Below are 15,309 nucleotides of genomic sequence, written 5' to 3' on the forward strand. Positions count from 1 at the left end.
ACCATCTCTGTCACAAAACCTCCTGAAGATTGCAGATCCTGCTATGGCAGCAGGCCAGCTTATTGAGCAGAAAGGCCAGACTGCTGAGAAAGGACCACAGGGCTCCTTGAAGGCAGACTTGTGCAGGAGATACAGACCCTAAGTACACTCAGTGAAGTCTTTAGGATGGAAATGAATGAAGTAATAATTTTATTTTTAAAAAAATCCTCTTTTTCATGGGTATTATTACAACATGCAAGATATTTTAGATAATTTAAAAAAATAAAATAAAATAAAACTGAAGTTCCTGCCCCAAAGATTTTATAATAGTATTTCAGATGCAACTAAATAAGCAAGAGCAATACTGGATTCTCTGACAAAACTGTCAATTAGGTTGCTAAATATGATAGCTGGTTTTGTGCTGTTAGTTGGCATACCTCTACTGGATGGATGCTCCTGCATTTAGTTTAGCAGCCTGTTTATGCTGGCCCAAGCTTTACTCCACATAAGTGGAATGATGGAGCAGAACAGGATGACGTCTTCCTCACACACCTGTCTACAATGTGTAAGAGGGGGGAGGGGGAATGCATGATCATGGGGGACTTCAATTTGACTGACATATGCTGGACATCTCATGCTGCCAGTGTAAAAACGTCCTTGGAATTTCCAAACATTATAGATGACAATTACCTAACTCAATAACTCTGGCAGCCAACACAGAGGAATTCTATATTAGACCTTGTCCTAACAGACAAAGGAAGAACTGATTACAGATCTAAAAGTTAATGCTAGTTTAAGTACAAGTGACTATGACTTGATCACATTTATAATGTGGAAGAAGAATAAAGTCCAATAATATATATACTTGGAGCTTTAATAGGGTCAATTTCACTAAGCTGAAAACAATTACAAGCTAAATCAGCTGCGAAAAAGAATTTAATCAGAAAAATGTGAATGATAATTGGCAATCATTTACAAACACCTTACCAGATGCCCAAAAAGCCACAATCAAGGAAGAAGGCTATGCTGATTAAAAACCAACTTGGTTTAGAGGGGACATGAAGGCAACTCTAAAAACCAAATTATATATACATACATGTGTGGGGTTTTTTATATATACACCTCTACCCCGATATAACTCAACCAGATATAACACGAATTTGGATAGAACGCGGTAAAGCAGCGCTCCGGTGGAGGCGGGGCTGAGCGCTCCGGCGGATCAAAGCAAGTTCAATATAACGCAGTTTCACCCAGTTTCACACAGTAAGATTTTTTGGCTCCTGAGGACAGCGTTATATCGGGGTAGAGGTGTATATAAAAAACACATGGAAGAAAAAGGAAGTTGCAAGTAATGAACATAAATCAGAAGTTAGGAATTGTAGAAAATAAAAAGAGGAACCACGGGACACAAGGAGAACTCTACAGCCAGCAGAGTTAAAGACAATAAGGAGGGTTTTTTTCCATATATTAGGAACAAAAAGAATCCTGACAACAGTATTGGTCTACTACTAGCAGGAAATGGCAGAATTATCAACAACGATGCAGGAAAGGCAGAAGTGTTCAATAAATATTTCTGTTCTGTATTTGGGGAAACAAAAACAGATGATATAGTCTCATCATATGGTGATCACACTCTTTCCATTCCACTAGTATCTCTGGAAGATCACTCCTGGGGGAATTCTACGCCACTGTGTATGTGCAGAATTCATGTCCCCTGCAGATTTCTTTGCTTCCCCGCAGAAAACAACAGGGAAGTCGCAAGAGCGTTCACGCACCCCTCCCCAGCAGCACAGATGTGTCATTTCGGGAGCCCGGAGCAGCCGGTGGAGAGGTAAATCAATGCAGGGAGGCTGGGGATGTCCCTGCCAATGGTTTCTACCCTGTGCTAGGCTCAGCTGCTAGTCCCGGCTTGGGGAGGACAGGACAGGACTGCAAGGAGTGGCTGGGGCCAAATCAGACCCATTCCAACCCCCAGAAACCTCCCGGCGGCAGGAAGCTCCAATCTCTCCCAGCTTCCTGCCCCCATTTTTCCTCTGCCGCAGGGGAGGGGTCACTGTATGGAGAGCTGCTCCCTCATCTGCCCAACCACTATGCATCCAGACCCCCCCCATACCCAGATGCTCCCCACAGAGCCTCAACCGTCCTGCACCCAGACACCCCACAGAGCCATCTGCACCCAGATTTCCCCACTCAGAACCCTCTCACCCCACACCTGGATACCCCCACACACACCCACGCTAAGCTCCTCCACACTTGGATCCTGCCAGGCTGAGCCTGCTTGCCCCACACATGGATTGGGAGCCGGAGCTGGGCATACGGGTAAGACTGTCCCTCTTGCTTACTATCTTGGTGTGCTTGGTGTGGAGGGGCAGGGCCCCACGTGTTTCTGAGCAAACCCAGACCTTGTGGTGCATTAGGGTCCGTGTTCCAGGGGGAGAAGAGGGCTGCAGGGTGATCTCTCCACCTCCATGTAGCCAGTAGCCTATGCTCCCCACTGCCATGCTGGAGCCTCCGCATTTAATCGACAAATAAAATATGTAAAATTTTAAAATATTGTGTGCAGATTCGGTGGGAGGGGTGTTATTTTTTGGCACAGAATTCCCTCAGGAGTAGAAGTTAAACAGAAGCTACTAAAGTTAGAAATTTTTAAAATCAGCAGATCAGATAACTTGCATCCAAGAGAGTTTTAAAAGAGCTGGATGAAGAGAACTGATTCAGAGTGATCTAGACTGGTAAACTGGGTGCAAGCAAAAAATATGCATTTCAATGCAGCCAAGTGTAAATGTATGCTTCTGGGAACAAAGAACACAGGCCATACGTACATTGGGGGGGGGGGGTGACTCTATCCTGGCAAGCACTGACACTGAAAAAGATTTGGTGGTTGTGGTGGATAAACAGCTGAACATGAGCTCCTACTGTGACCAAAAGGGCTACTGCAATCCTTGGATGCATCAACAGGGGAACCTCGAGTAGGAGTAGAGAGGTTATTTTACCTCTGTATTTGGCACTGGTGCTGGAATACCACATCCAGTTCTGGAGCCCACAATTCAAGACAGATGTTGGTAAGTTGAAGAGGGTTCAGAGAGGAGCCACAGGAATGATTAAAGGATCAGAAAACATGATAATGAGACTCAAGGAGCACAATTTGTTTAGCTTAACAAAGAGAAGTTTAATATCTACATGGGGAATAAATATTTGATAACGGGCTCTTCAATCTAACAGAGAAAAGGTATAACATGACCAAAGGCTGACAATTTAAGCTAGATACATTTACACCTTATTTCCAGACTGAATTTAACAATGAATAATTAGCCATTGGAATAATTTACTGTGGCAGATTCTCCATCATTAACAATTTTAAATCAAGATTGCATATTTTTTCTAAAAGATATACTCTAGGAATTATTTGGGGGAAGTCCTATGTCCTGTGCTATACAGGTCAGACTGGATGATAACAATGGTCCCTTCTGGGCTTAGAATCTATCAATCTATGAAGAGGGTTTCCAAATGGTCTTTGAAGTTTCTAGGCACAGTAAATTTTCCACATCCTCCCTTGTAGCTCACCATTCCCTGCCAGTCATTAATTTGCTCCTCAGACAAGAGATGACAGAGCAGGTCCAGGACACAGGTGGATGGTTATTCCAGGCCTCAGGAGGGAAACTTCTCTCCTCCCCTTATTTCCACTGAAGAAACTCAAGCAAATAAATATCTTCCAATGCCATCACAGCATGAAATAATGTTAGGAGCATCACTAGTATTGTTCTGGTATTCCAGGCCTCCCTCATGCTCTTTAAGCCCTTTTTTGGTAGGGAATGGGGGGGGGCTGGGTTAATAAATGTAAAACACTTGCCTTTGTTAGGATGGACAGGAACCTTGGAATCCACCAGCTACAAAGTGGAGAATTTCAGTTATGGAAGGAATTACATGCCCTTGAGACAGAAGTTGCAACTTTTGCATTGCTCTGATGCGGAAAAAAGTTAAAGAGAAGAAATTTTTCCTTTTTTTTTTTAACCTTAGGCAGAAAAGTTATGTAGTATCGGTGTGCTTTATAGGCACATATTGCCCAAGTGCAACCCAGCCCCCAGAAGGCCACTGGACCATCAGTCCACAGTCCAGAACATCAGAAGCAGCAGGAAAAGGACTTTAATAAGTTCCCAGGTGAATACCACATCCTCCCATGTGCTCAGAATGGACAAAAAAAAAGTTTCCCCTAAATACACCGCTGAAGTCTGGAAGGAGCAGTGTAGTAAAGCCCTATATTCCATTAATAAAAATCCAGGCACTTTGGCAGAAAGTTCAAGCTTCTGAAAGACATGCTGGAGCAGGAATGGCAGTCCCTGGCTGAAGCTGAGAGGATGCTGCAGAGGGTGGGAGGGTGGCCAAGTACATTGCCCATGACTGTGCCATGAGACAGCAGGACTGTCCGCAGCAGTGTGAGGTGCATGCTGGGCATCATGATCAGCAAGTACCATAACAACATACCACCTGCTGTTATGAACTCCCCTCCAGGCTATCATGACCTGCAGCCAGTTACTTCTGGGTGAGGTGGTTAACCAGCCCCTAGATGGAAATGACCAGGAGCAGCTTTACCCGACGCACTCCACCTCTTGCAGGCACAGTGGAGTGATGATAGGTACCCTAACCATATGCACTTCCCATGCATGTGACACTGTACTGTACGCCTTGCAGCTACCACGTTTATGTGCATAGCACCTTGTTAAGACAGCTGCACTGCTAATATTATTCACTTTGATTACATTCTCTTTGTTCAATCCCTTTGAAAGACTACTTGGACAGCAACAAAGAGGGAGAGGAACTTCACAACAGATACTTTATTGCACAATCATCTTCACAATACATGCACAGGTTGTTTTCCTATATAGGTACACTGAGCAGATTACTGCTCTATATCCATGTAATTTTCCCATTCCTCCATTTCTCCCTCCAAGCCTACATCTAACACCAGTTAGAGCACAGTCTGGCTGCTTGCAGGAAGTCTGTAAAGAAGCACAATTATCTCCCCAGACTGGGCCAACGTATCCCCTCCAAAGTAAGCCCACCCAGAACACAACCTACTCCCATTGACATGAATGGCATTATAGACGCCACTGCAGTCAACCAGTTCTGTAGTCAGCACCATCTGGCATTCAGTCGGCTACAATCATACTGCACAGGGTGTGACTGAACCTTCTTCTGCCAGGTGCTCTCATATCAAGGTACAGCTTAATGAGCCAAGGCAGTAGAGAGCAGACTGGATCTCTCAAAAAACAGTGGGCACAGACACCCCACTGACATCCATTTTAATTGTACATTCCCGTTCGTCCCAATTCAAAAAGGCCTGATCTTCAGAATACCCTGGTATCATGCACTTTGCCATGAACCCCACAAAATTATACTGAATAGCCCTCTGTAGTCCATCAAAACCTGCAAAACAATGGAGTTGTACCCTTTGCAGTTGACAATCATAGGCACCCTTGGGGGGAAGGGAAAGGAGATGAGAGTAAGAGGGGATGGAGGGCAAATAATGGGCATGTGCCATCAATGGCTCCAGCACAGGTCAGAAAGACCATGCATTCAAAGCCTGCTACTAGATGTCAGAGATATTAGTAATCTTAACTACCCATTGGTGAACCAGTTATTTCTGTCTTGCAGACCTCTCTATCACCACAGCACAGACTGTTTACTTGCCAGTACCAAAGTGATTAGTCATTGACTTGTAACTGTCTGAGATAGTCAACTTCCAGATGGGAAAAGCTTCTGAACTGACCTGCATGTCCTGGCACCAAATGGCTGGGAAAAGCTCATTGCACAGTTCCAAGAAGGTGCCTTTCCTCACGTGGAAATTCTGGGTCCACTGCTGTTCTTAGTCCAAAACTACTAGTCTGAATAGGGCAGAGGTCCACAAAATGGAACGTTCGGGGGGCACAGCAGGGCTTGAGCCAGCCCCCATAAGGGGCGGGAAAGGAGTGCCACCCCGCTCCCAGCTAGGGCCCTGCCACTGGCCCCACCTCCAGGGGGCTGTGGCCCCAGCCTCAGCCCCCTTACTCCTGTCCACGTCCGCCAGCCCCTTCTGGAGCCACAATCCTACTCCCAACCCCGGCTCCAGGGGGAGGGGCATGACCCTGAAAAGTTTGGGGAACCACTGGAATAGGGACATGGCACAGCTCTAAAAGCCTGCATTACCTGTCTCCAGTGGCTTCCAACCAGAATGCAGACCACAAACACAAGCAGAAGATGTGGACTTTAACAAGTTGCCAGGCAAATACCACGTCCACCCATGTGCCCAGAATGGACACCAAAAAAAAGTTTCCCCTAAATACACCGCTGAAGTCTGGAAGGAGCAGCTTGGAACAGTGCAATGTTTCAAAACCAAGGGATATGGTACCAGGAAGGAAGCACCTCCACTCAAGTCAGTACTGGGACAGTGTGCATTCAGTAACTCCAGGATGGCTCGAGTTACCCTTTCCAATGTGGCTGCGCTTAATCAAACTAGAAATACTCCACTCGAGCTAGTCGAGTATACAAACTCAGACTAACAATGCAGTGAAATAAAGCCCTATAGTCCATTAATAAAAATCCAATCCATCAAGTCTCCTCTTCTTGCTTTCTTTGTCAACAGAAATTTTTAGGGGTGGGGCAGTTTGTTTAAATAGCTGAAAATGAAAATGTGGCACAACCACATGAAATGATTTTGAAATGTATATGGCCCAAGAGCAATTTGAGTATTGCATGTGCTCATAGCTGAGCCAGGCAAGAGACACATGACAATGCTGTTAAACAATGACTCATAACTTCTAGATACAAAGAAGAACAGATTGAAGAAGACAGTTGCAAGGTAGAAAAGTAAAAAACTAGATATTGTAAAGAATATAGAAACATTTTACTTTACACAACTTTAAGTTTAGCAGTCCATTAAATTATAAGTTACAATTGTCTGAAATATTTTACCCACTGAAGCCACAAGTAACAGAAGAATACAAGATGAATAAGATTAGAGAAAAGCTATTTTTCAGTTTCTTTACGTTGTGCATTTGATATCACTTCCACTGTTTTCCATGCACACTCCCACGGAGTTCCCCATTTATGTGGATCCTTTCGATAAGCAAGCAGAGGAGAGAAAACATTTTAAAAAACAAAAAATGCAATTGTAAAACAAGAACTGGACAGACGACTCAGCTGAAAATATTGTTTTTACTCTTTTTAAAAAAAAAAAAAAGAGCATATGTCCACACACAAAACATATTAGAAATGATTGTTTGGTTGACCTAACTATTCTCAACTCTGCCCTATAATGATACCATGAAGGGGGAAAAATATGTAGCTATTTTAAAAATCAGTTTCATAAGCTGTGAGATCACAAACATTGATATACATAAATCACAATTGCAGATTTAGTTCTGCCAATTTGTGTGTAAACATCACCTAAGCTGGGATCACTCGGGGGAAAACCACCAAAAAAAAAAAAAAAAAGTCTGATTCAGGATGCTATATTTCTTAAAGGATTTATTTTTGAAAAAGTAACTGCAACTTATACAGGTTTACTTCTACATTCTGAGAAAACTCATTCTATATTCAAAGAGTAGGTTGCTGCAATTTTGGGGAGCAAACTATTTTTCACACAAAGTGACTGAACCCCTACTTTGAGTGCAAAACTCAACTGAACCTTAACTATAGAGCTGAGAGTGCGCCTCCGTAATATTAATTACATTTTCAATTGATAATCTCTCTTTAAAGGCAATAAGCTGAAAGTAAACATTTTTGAAATTCTTATTACACTCATTCTTTATACAAAAAAATTAAAAGTAAGTGAAACATTAGGCACTTGTATGCACTCTCTCTATATATTTCAGTCACTGCCAAATAATATCAAAGTGTCTATCTGGATGTGGACAGAGAGGAAAAATTACTTTGACAAATCCAGATTTGATACATGGGGTTTTGTGTCATTTATGCATTCCAGGAAAGAGCAGGAACCTATAAGATCTAAAGGAGAAATAAGTTTTGCAACATTATATAAAGTAACCAGTAAGGTGGAACAAAACAAAACAAAAGAAGCAGCCTTCAAGTCAGATACACAACTTGATCTGTAACACAGATCACAAAAAGTTGGCCTTACTACACTGGTTACATTAGTAATGAAAAAGCAGTTATTGTAGTAGCATAACCCAGACTGTTTTTGAATTTTTGTCTGCTAGTTGATGCATCCACACCAACTAGAGAATATCACCAAGTCACCACTCATTTGCTAACATAATCTACTCCTGAGGGAATTCTGCGCCAAAAAATTAAAAGTTCTGAAACAAAAAAATTAAAAATTCTGCACACTTAAAATTCTGCAAAATTCTGCATATTTTATTTGTTAAAATAACACCAGTTTCAATTATTTTTGGTCATTTATTACAGACATAGTTGCTGACAGGTATTTTGAAACAATACAGACAACAAAAAAGATTCAGGAAATGTTTTTTGACATTTGACACTTTTTAGATTCCTTACTAGGCGTAATAATACAGAACTCTGAATAATAATTCATTTAAACTACAATACAGAACCATATTTCCCGTACCCTTCAGAAGCAGTACAAAGGCTTGGGGAAATCAGGGGTAATGGAGGAGCTGAGGGAGAGGGAAATAAATTGCTGGGAAGGAGCCTGGGTGTGAACTTGGAAGGTTGTTGGGTATGGGTGAGAAAAGTATGGAACATTTGGGGGGGGGGGGGGAGTAGAAGCACTTGTTAGGGAGCTACACCCATACAGACCCTGGCTGACCCCTAGCCTTTCCCATTCAGTCAGGTACATCTGCCCCTGTGACCATGTGTCCCTTCACCCCCCATGTGTCCTTGCACTCCCGTCCATGTGTCCCTCCACCACCCCCTCCTCCATCCCCATGTGTCTCTGTGACCCCACCCAGCCACTCCCCTGTCCCTATACCCCCTGCCCTTGTCCCCATGTGTCTGTGCCCCCACCCAGTCACCCCGTCCCTATGTAGCTCTGCACACACACACACACACACCATCACCATGTGGCCCTGCACTACCTCCCCCGTGGCCCTGTGCCTCCACTCCCATTCAACCCTGCCCCAGCCTGTCCACCCCCACTAGCCCTTACTTTTTTTTAAATCAACAGTGATGTCTGCAGAGTATGAACTCAGAACAGATGTCAATTATACTTTCTGCATCTGTACATACACGCTCTCTCCCAATTACCAGCATTTGTTTCAGATGTCACCTCATATTTAAAAAGTTAAAAAAAAAACTCCAAATATCTGAAGAATCAGTATTAATCTACAAACTATAAAGAAACTATTTGTATGCTGCCCAACTCCAAGACAAAATGTGAAGCTAATGCTTAGCCCATTTCATACAAAGCCCATTCTGAAGCATCCGCATTCTGTTGAAGTTCTTTCAGATAGTTCAATGTAGAACTAAGATCCTAGCAAACACAAAAACCTCCACAGGCTTGTAAAGAAAGTTGTTCCCATACATATGACAGACTATCAGTACTCACAAAAAAGCCACTACATTTTTAAAACAATTACTTTGGCAATATGTAAATTACATATCTTGTGTTTTAGGCTTAATAGTTCACGTGTGTCATTGTGCTAAAACTTAAATGATTTGACCTAAAATAGTTACTTAGTAAGCAATCCTTAATATTTTGCCACCTTAAAATATATAAATTTAAAACATCAAAGATTGTTACTTTTCCAAGTTACGCCTAGTCAAATAAGTCCAATAAAAATCCATCATAAATATGCAGAAAGAAAATTGTTTTCAATATGTGTTGCCTAGAAGTGCTGCTGGACTTAACACAGCTATTCTTAACCCTATATAAACATTCAAATTATTCCAAGACCCTTATTCTGATACTACACACATCTATTACAATGAGTGGGAGCTGATTAGATAGATAGGAGATATCAGTAAAGACGAGTCCCCAAAGTATTGAGAAAACTAAAAACTTCCATGAAGTAGAAATTAAAGATTTTTGAAAAAAGCTGAATCTAGAACAGGGATAGGCAACCTCTGGCACACGGCCCACCAGGGTAAGCACCCTGGCAGGCCGGGCCGGTTTGTTTACCTGCCATGTCCACAGGTTCAGCCGATTGTGGCTCCCACCGGCTGCGGTTTGCCACTCCAGGCCAATGGGGGCTTTGGGAAGCGGCACGGGCCGAGGGACGTGCTGGCCGCCACTTCCCGCCACCCCCATTGGCCTGGAGCGGCGAACCACGGCCAGTGGGAGCCGCGATCGGCCAAACCTGCGGATGCGGCAGGTAAACAAACCAGCACGGCACAGCCAGCCAGGGTGCTTACTCTGGCAGGCCACGTGTCAAAAGTTGCCGATCCCTGATCTAGACCTTTACCAGGTATGACTACATAAAAAATACTAAGTTCAAGTAACATTAAGTTTATTTTAAAGCCAGTCTGATTTGTGAAATGGGTAAAATTAAGTATGGTGTGTCAGCTTAAGGATTTACTGACAAGCTTTGGGACTGGGGCAGTGCTGCGTACTCCACCGGATCAAAGCAAATTCGATATAATGCGGTTTCACCTATAACACAGTAAGATTTTTTGGCTCCTGAGGACAGTGTTATATCAGGGTAGAGGTGTACTGATCTCTCTAAACACAGAGAATGTATCCAGATCCCTAAACTTAAGACTACTTACTAGATGTCAGAAATATCAATTAAAACAATGAGCTCCAGATTTCCTACTTCTCATGAAGAATGTCCTGCTGGCATTGAGAGGATCAGAGATCAACATCATTGTAGCAAAGCATGCTGAACACCCAAAATATAATATATTACTGGCATAAGTGGCATAACTCACCACTTACAATAGCTGTGAATTGGCTGCACAGGATATTGAACTATGTTCACACTGTTCATACCAGTGGTGCTACCATTTTCAAAAACTTGACGGGCACTATATTGTGAAATATGGATTAATGTAGCCTGTTAAAAAACAAACGAAACTGAAGTACTATGCAACCTGTTTCAGCCAGGGCCAGCTCCAGGCACCAGCCCACCAAGCTTGTGCTTGGGGCGGCACCTGGAGGGGGGTGGCGCGGCACTCCGACTCCGGCCGCCGGGGAGAGCAGAGCTACAGCGGGCTCGCCGCCGGGGAGAGCAGAGCCCCGGCAGGGCTCGCCGCCCTCCCCCCCAGCGCTCTGGCCGCCGGGGAGAGCGGAGCCCCGGCAGGGCTCGCCGCCGGGGAGAGCGGAGCCGCGGCGGGCTCGCCGCCCTCCCCCCGGCACTCTGGCCGCCGGGGAGAGTGGAGCCCCGGCAGGGCTCGCCGCCCTCCTCCCGGGGCTCCGGCCGCCAGCAGAGCCGCGGCGGACTTGCCGCCCTCCCTCCGGCACTCTGGCCGGTCGGGGAGAGCGGGCCCGAGGCCGGGCTCAGCGCCCTCCCCTGCCGCACTGGGGGGGGGGGGGGGGGAGAGGATGGGGCGGCGGGAGGCTTTTTTGCCTGGGGTGGCAAAAAAGCCAGAGCCGGCCCTGGTTTCAGCATACAGCACAGTGGTACGTAGACACCAAGCAGAGACACTACTGCAAGAGCAGAGTACTAGCCAGAAGAACTGCAAAAACACTTCTTGCCCACCCCTTCCCACAAGCTGGAGAGAGAGATTTGGGAAAGCATACTGTGGGAGGATTTAGAACCAACACAGAGATCTGACTGCATGCACTAAACAACTTTTTTTTAAATCCCTACCAGTAGCTCAGGGAATCAGGACACACACTATCCTACACCCATTAACTTAAATTGGAGCAAGATCAAGTCTCAGAGCAGAAGCCCTGAACGTCAAAGGGAAGATTTTCAAAGACACAGGCAACAGTTAGGCACCTAACTCTCACTGACTGTCAATGGCAATTAGGTGCCTAACTACCATTAGCGCCTTCAAAAATCTCCTCAAAAAAGTCTTTTCTACTGAGGTACTTACACTGTCCTCCTAAACATAGCATGAGTGTCATCCAGAAATGTATTAAGCAACATGACTAGCATCTGTCACATGCAGTTCTTCCTTCTTTCTCCCCATAATGGAAAATTGTGTGAGGATTCTGTATTATTTAATAAATGAACACCATGTTTACATGTATCATGTGTTTATATTAATAAAGACAAGGTTGAGCAAGAGTGCTTTGCACTTGGAGCAGAAGGTGGTAAATAAAGTTTGCGGTGGGTCTCAGATGCTGGATGATTTCATTCTGCAGTTCTGGAACCACCCTACAAGAAAGCCACGTCCTGCACAGAAAAGTCTATCTTTGGGGTAGACAATCCTATTGTGCGTGAGAAGCAGGCCTGTTGACAGCAGCCCTTATCCATAGTATCTCATGCATGTGCTTCAGAGCTTGCAGGATCATGAAATTGTTTAAAAAAAAAAAAAAAAAAAAATCAGAGGAATCACAATGCAATAATTTGGAAGCCAACCTTACGCAACATACGAACAAGAAAAATGTAATCAAAAGGCTATTTTATTAAATCAACTATAATTTTTCAGTGTGGAACTGAAATACTTACACAACACTTCTACCCAGAAATCTTATCGCTATGTCCAACATTGTTGTAGTTAAGTACTAGCCACATTTCACAGATGAAGAAACTGAGGCACGGAGAATATGTCTATACTACAGTGGGATCAAGCTGCCCAGTGCAGTAGACAAACTTGCACTAATGGGGCTTGAGATACCATGCTAAAAATAGCAGCATGGATGTTCTGGCTCCAGGGGTAGCTTGGACTCTCAAGCCCTCCCAACCCCAGAGGTCTGCGCTCAGGTAGCTAGTCTAAGGGCAAGTCTACACTACGACGCTACATCAGCCCAACTGCACCGATGCAACTGCTCAGCTGCAGCACATCTGGCGAAGACTAGCTATGCTGACAGGACAGCCCTCTCCCACCAGCATAATTACTCCATCTCTGCAGAGGCGGAAGCTATGTCAGCAGGAGAGCATCTTGGTGGGAGAGCACCTCCCACCTACATAGCAACAGTATGGACAGCGCTTAAGTGGATGTAACTTGCAGCACTCGGGGCGGGGCGGCTCTTTCACACCCGTAAGTGATGTAAATCACATCTACTTACACAGTAGCATAGACCAGCCCCAAGTCTCAGTAGGAGCCAGCCGCAAGGTCCACACTGCTATTTTTAGAAATAAACATTCAACTTTTTTTTTTAAATCACAACTTCTGTGAAAGTTTTTAAACTACTTTTGTTACAACTAACACCTACTACTACTACTATATGTGAAAAATGAGAGGAAAAAGTATTCCTCTATTTTTTCAGTTTATCTTCTGCATTTGACAACACTGGGTATATTGAGTTCACAGCTCTCCTGCATGGTCTATTTGTCTCCTAGATTTTTGAATAGATCTTTCACACAGCAAGGCACAAAGAGAAAAGTATTTTTAAAAGGGAAATGCAACTGCAAAACCACAAAAGCTGACAGAAGGAATATTTAAACTTTTTTTAAATTGCCTAGATTTAGAGACATCCGTGTGCCTTTAAGGGACAAATTAGATTCCTGTTAAGTATTGCCACTAACTTCAAAGGAGCTAAGTAAATAAGCCAAAGACATATAATAAGCTGGTGGTAGAGATAGAAATCAGAAGCCAAACTAGCCTTTTGTACTCTAGCCACTAAACCACACTTCCTCCCACACAAAAAAGAAACAGATTTCTAAAAACTAACTGCTCAGATAAAGCCACAGGTCGCTTTTGAGAAGTCTGGAGAGGCAGTTTAGGGACATCTCAAATGCGCATTTTAGGAAACAAAACCTATTTCAGAACTCAGAAATAACGAGTGTGAGGGGAGCCAGCGGGCAATGGGCAGCACCTCCCGGGGGGCAGAGTCACGAGCGCTGGCCGCAGTGAGGGGCACCGGCTCGGCGTGTGGCAGATGCCTGCGGGAGTCGTTCAGCGCGCGAGAGTGGCCGGGATGGGGACGGAGGGGGATGGGGGGGTTACACTATTATCCCCCCCCCCGCCCTTCCTGGCGGGGTGTCCGCAGGGCGGGCTCACGGGCACTCTGGAACCGCGGGGCGCAGCGAAGCGTTTGGCCGGGGTCCCCCTTTCCCTCAGCCGGAGCCCGGGATCCAGCTCCGCTCTCCCCACAGCTCTCGCCCCTCAGCGGGCGGGGCACCCGCAGCACCGGCCTCGGGGGAGGCGGGGGCGCCCCTCACAGCCCCACCCGCTCCGGGAGGGAGGGAGGGGTGTGGGGCCGGCAGGGGGATGAGGGGGATTATCTCCCCGGGCAGGCGGGGCGGGACCAAACCGCCGCCCCTTGCGGAGTCTACCTCGGCGGCAGCTGGTCGCTCACGGGGGGGGGGGGGGGGGGGGGGAAGAGGGGGATCGGGACAACCCCCAGTACCCGCCGCGAAAGATGCGCGTTCTGGGTCGCCGGGCCCCCACCCCCGGCCGGGGCGCGCGCCACCCGCACTCACCTCGCGCCGCCCCTCATCCGCCTCCGTAGACAGCGGCCGTGCGTACGACTACTCTCGGCTTGCCCCGTGTCCGAGACCCCCACCACTGGCGGCCCGCCCCAAGACACGCCCACTCACCCACAAGCCGAGGGGGCGGGGCAAGGTCCACCAATGGGACTCAGAATTCGCGCGCACACAAAATGATTGGCGTGCGCGGATGGCCAATGGGGAAGCCGGAGGCGGGGGGAGAGAGGCGGCCTGTCACTCAACTGGCCTCAGCAGGGAGCCCTGAGTGACCTGCGTGGGGAGTGGACCCCGTGGGAAGGGGGAGGAGGACTCCTTTCCCTCGGTTCCCCCCACCGTGCACAAAGGCGGGCGGCCCTAAGGGATCCCAGCACAGTCCGTTCTTCTCCCCACGCACACAGTTAGCAGCCCCCCCGCACAGTTACCAGGACCTCTCACCACCACACACACACACACACAGAGCAACCCCCCCCCCCGCACAGTTAGCAGGACCTCTCGCCACCACACACACAGCAACCCCCCCTCCGCACAGTTAGCAGGACCTCTCGTCACCACACACACAGCAGCCCCCCCCCGGACAGTTAGCAGCCCCCCAGTGGCCAGAGTCACCCCACAGACACAGTTACCTGCTCCCCCAGTGGCCAGAGCTGCTCCCACTCACACACAAAGTTACCAGCCCCCAACCCCAAGTTGCCAGGACTATTTGCCCACACACACACAAACAGTTACCAGCGCTTCTCTCCTTCCCTCTCCCCTCCCCCGTTACTGGGGCTACCTCCACAGTTACCAGCTCTCTCACACACACAGCTACAAGAGCCACTTCCACTTTCCCCCACACACAGTTTCAAGGGACCCTCCCCAGTTACCAGGGTTCCTACCTCCTCTACAAACACAC

General features: G+C 46.4%; 1 protein-coding gene across 33 annotated transcripts in view; it reads right to left on the minus strand.

The window, feature by feature from the left end:
- Positions 1-14,559, minus strand: part of WASF3 (WASP family member 3) — a 159,395-nt gene extending 144,836 nt beyond the window's left edge. For 18 of the 33 annotated variants that reach the window (XM_065581419.1, XM_005286678.5, XM_065581413.1 and 15 more), the window contains exon 1: positions 14,412-14,556. The gene's annotated coding sequence lies outside the window, so the exon portion shown is untranslated. Of the gene's footprint in view, positions 1-14,411 lie in introns of all 33 variants that reach the window. The other 15 variants (XM_042842859.2, XM_024105407.3, XM_065581402.1 and 12 more) reach the window with 6 other exon arrangements.
- Positions 14,560-15,309: the final 750 nt, after the last annotated feature.

This window comes from Chrysemys picta, chromosome 1 (genome assembly GCF_011386835.1).
Source record: "Chrysemys picta bellii isolate R12L10 chromosome 1, ASM1138683v2, whole genome shotgun sequence".
In the NCBI taxonomy this organism is placed as follows: Eukaryota; Metazoa; Chordata; order Testudines; family Emydidae; genus Chrysemys; species Chrysemys picta.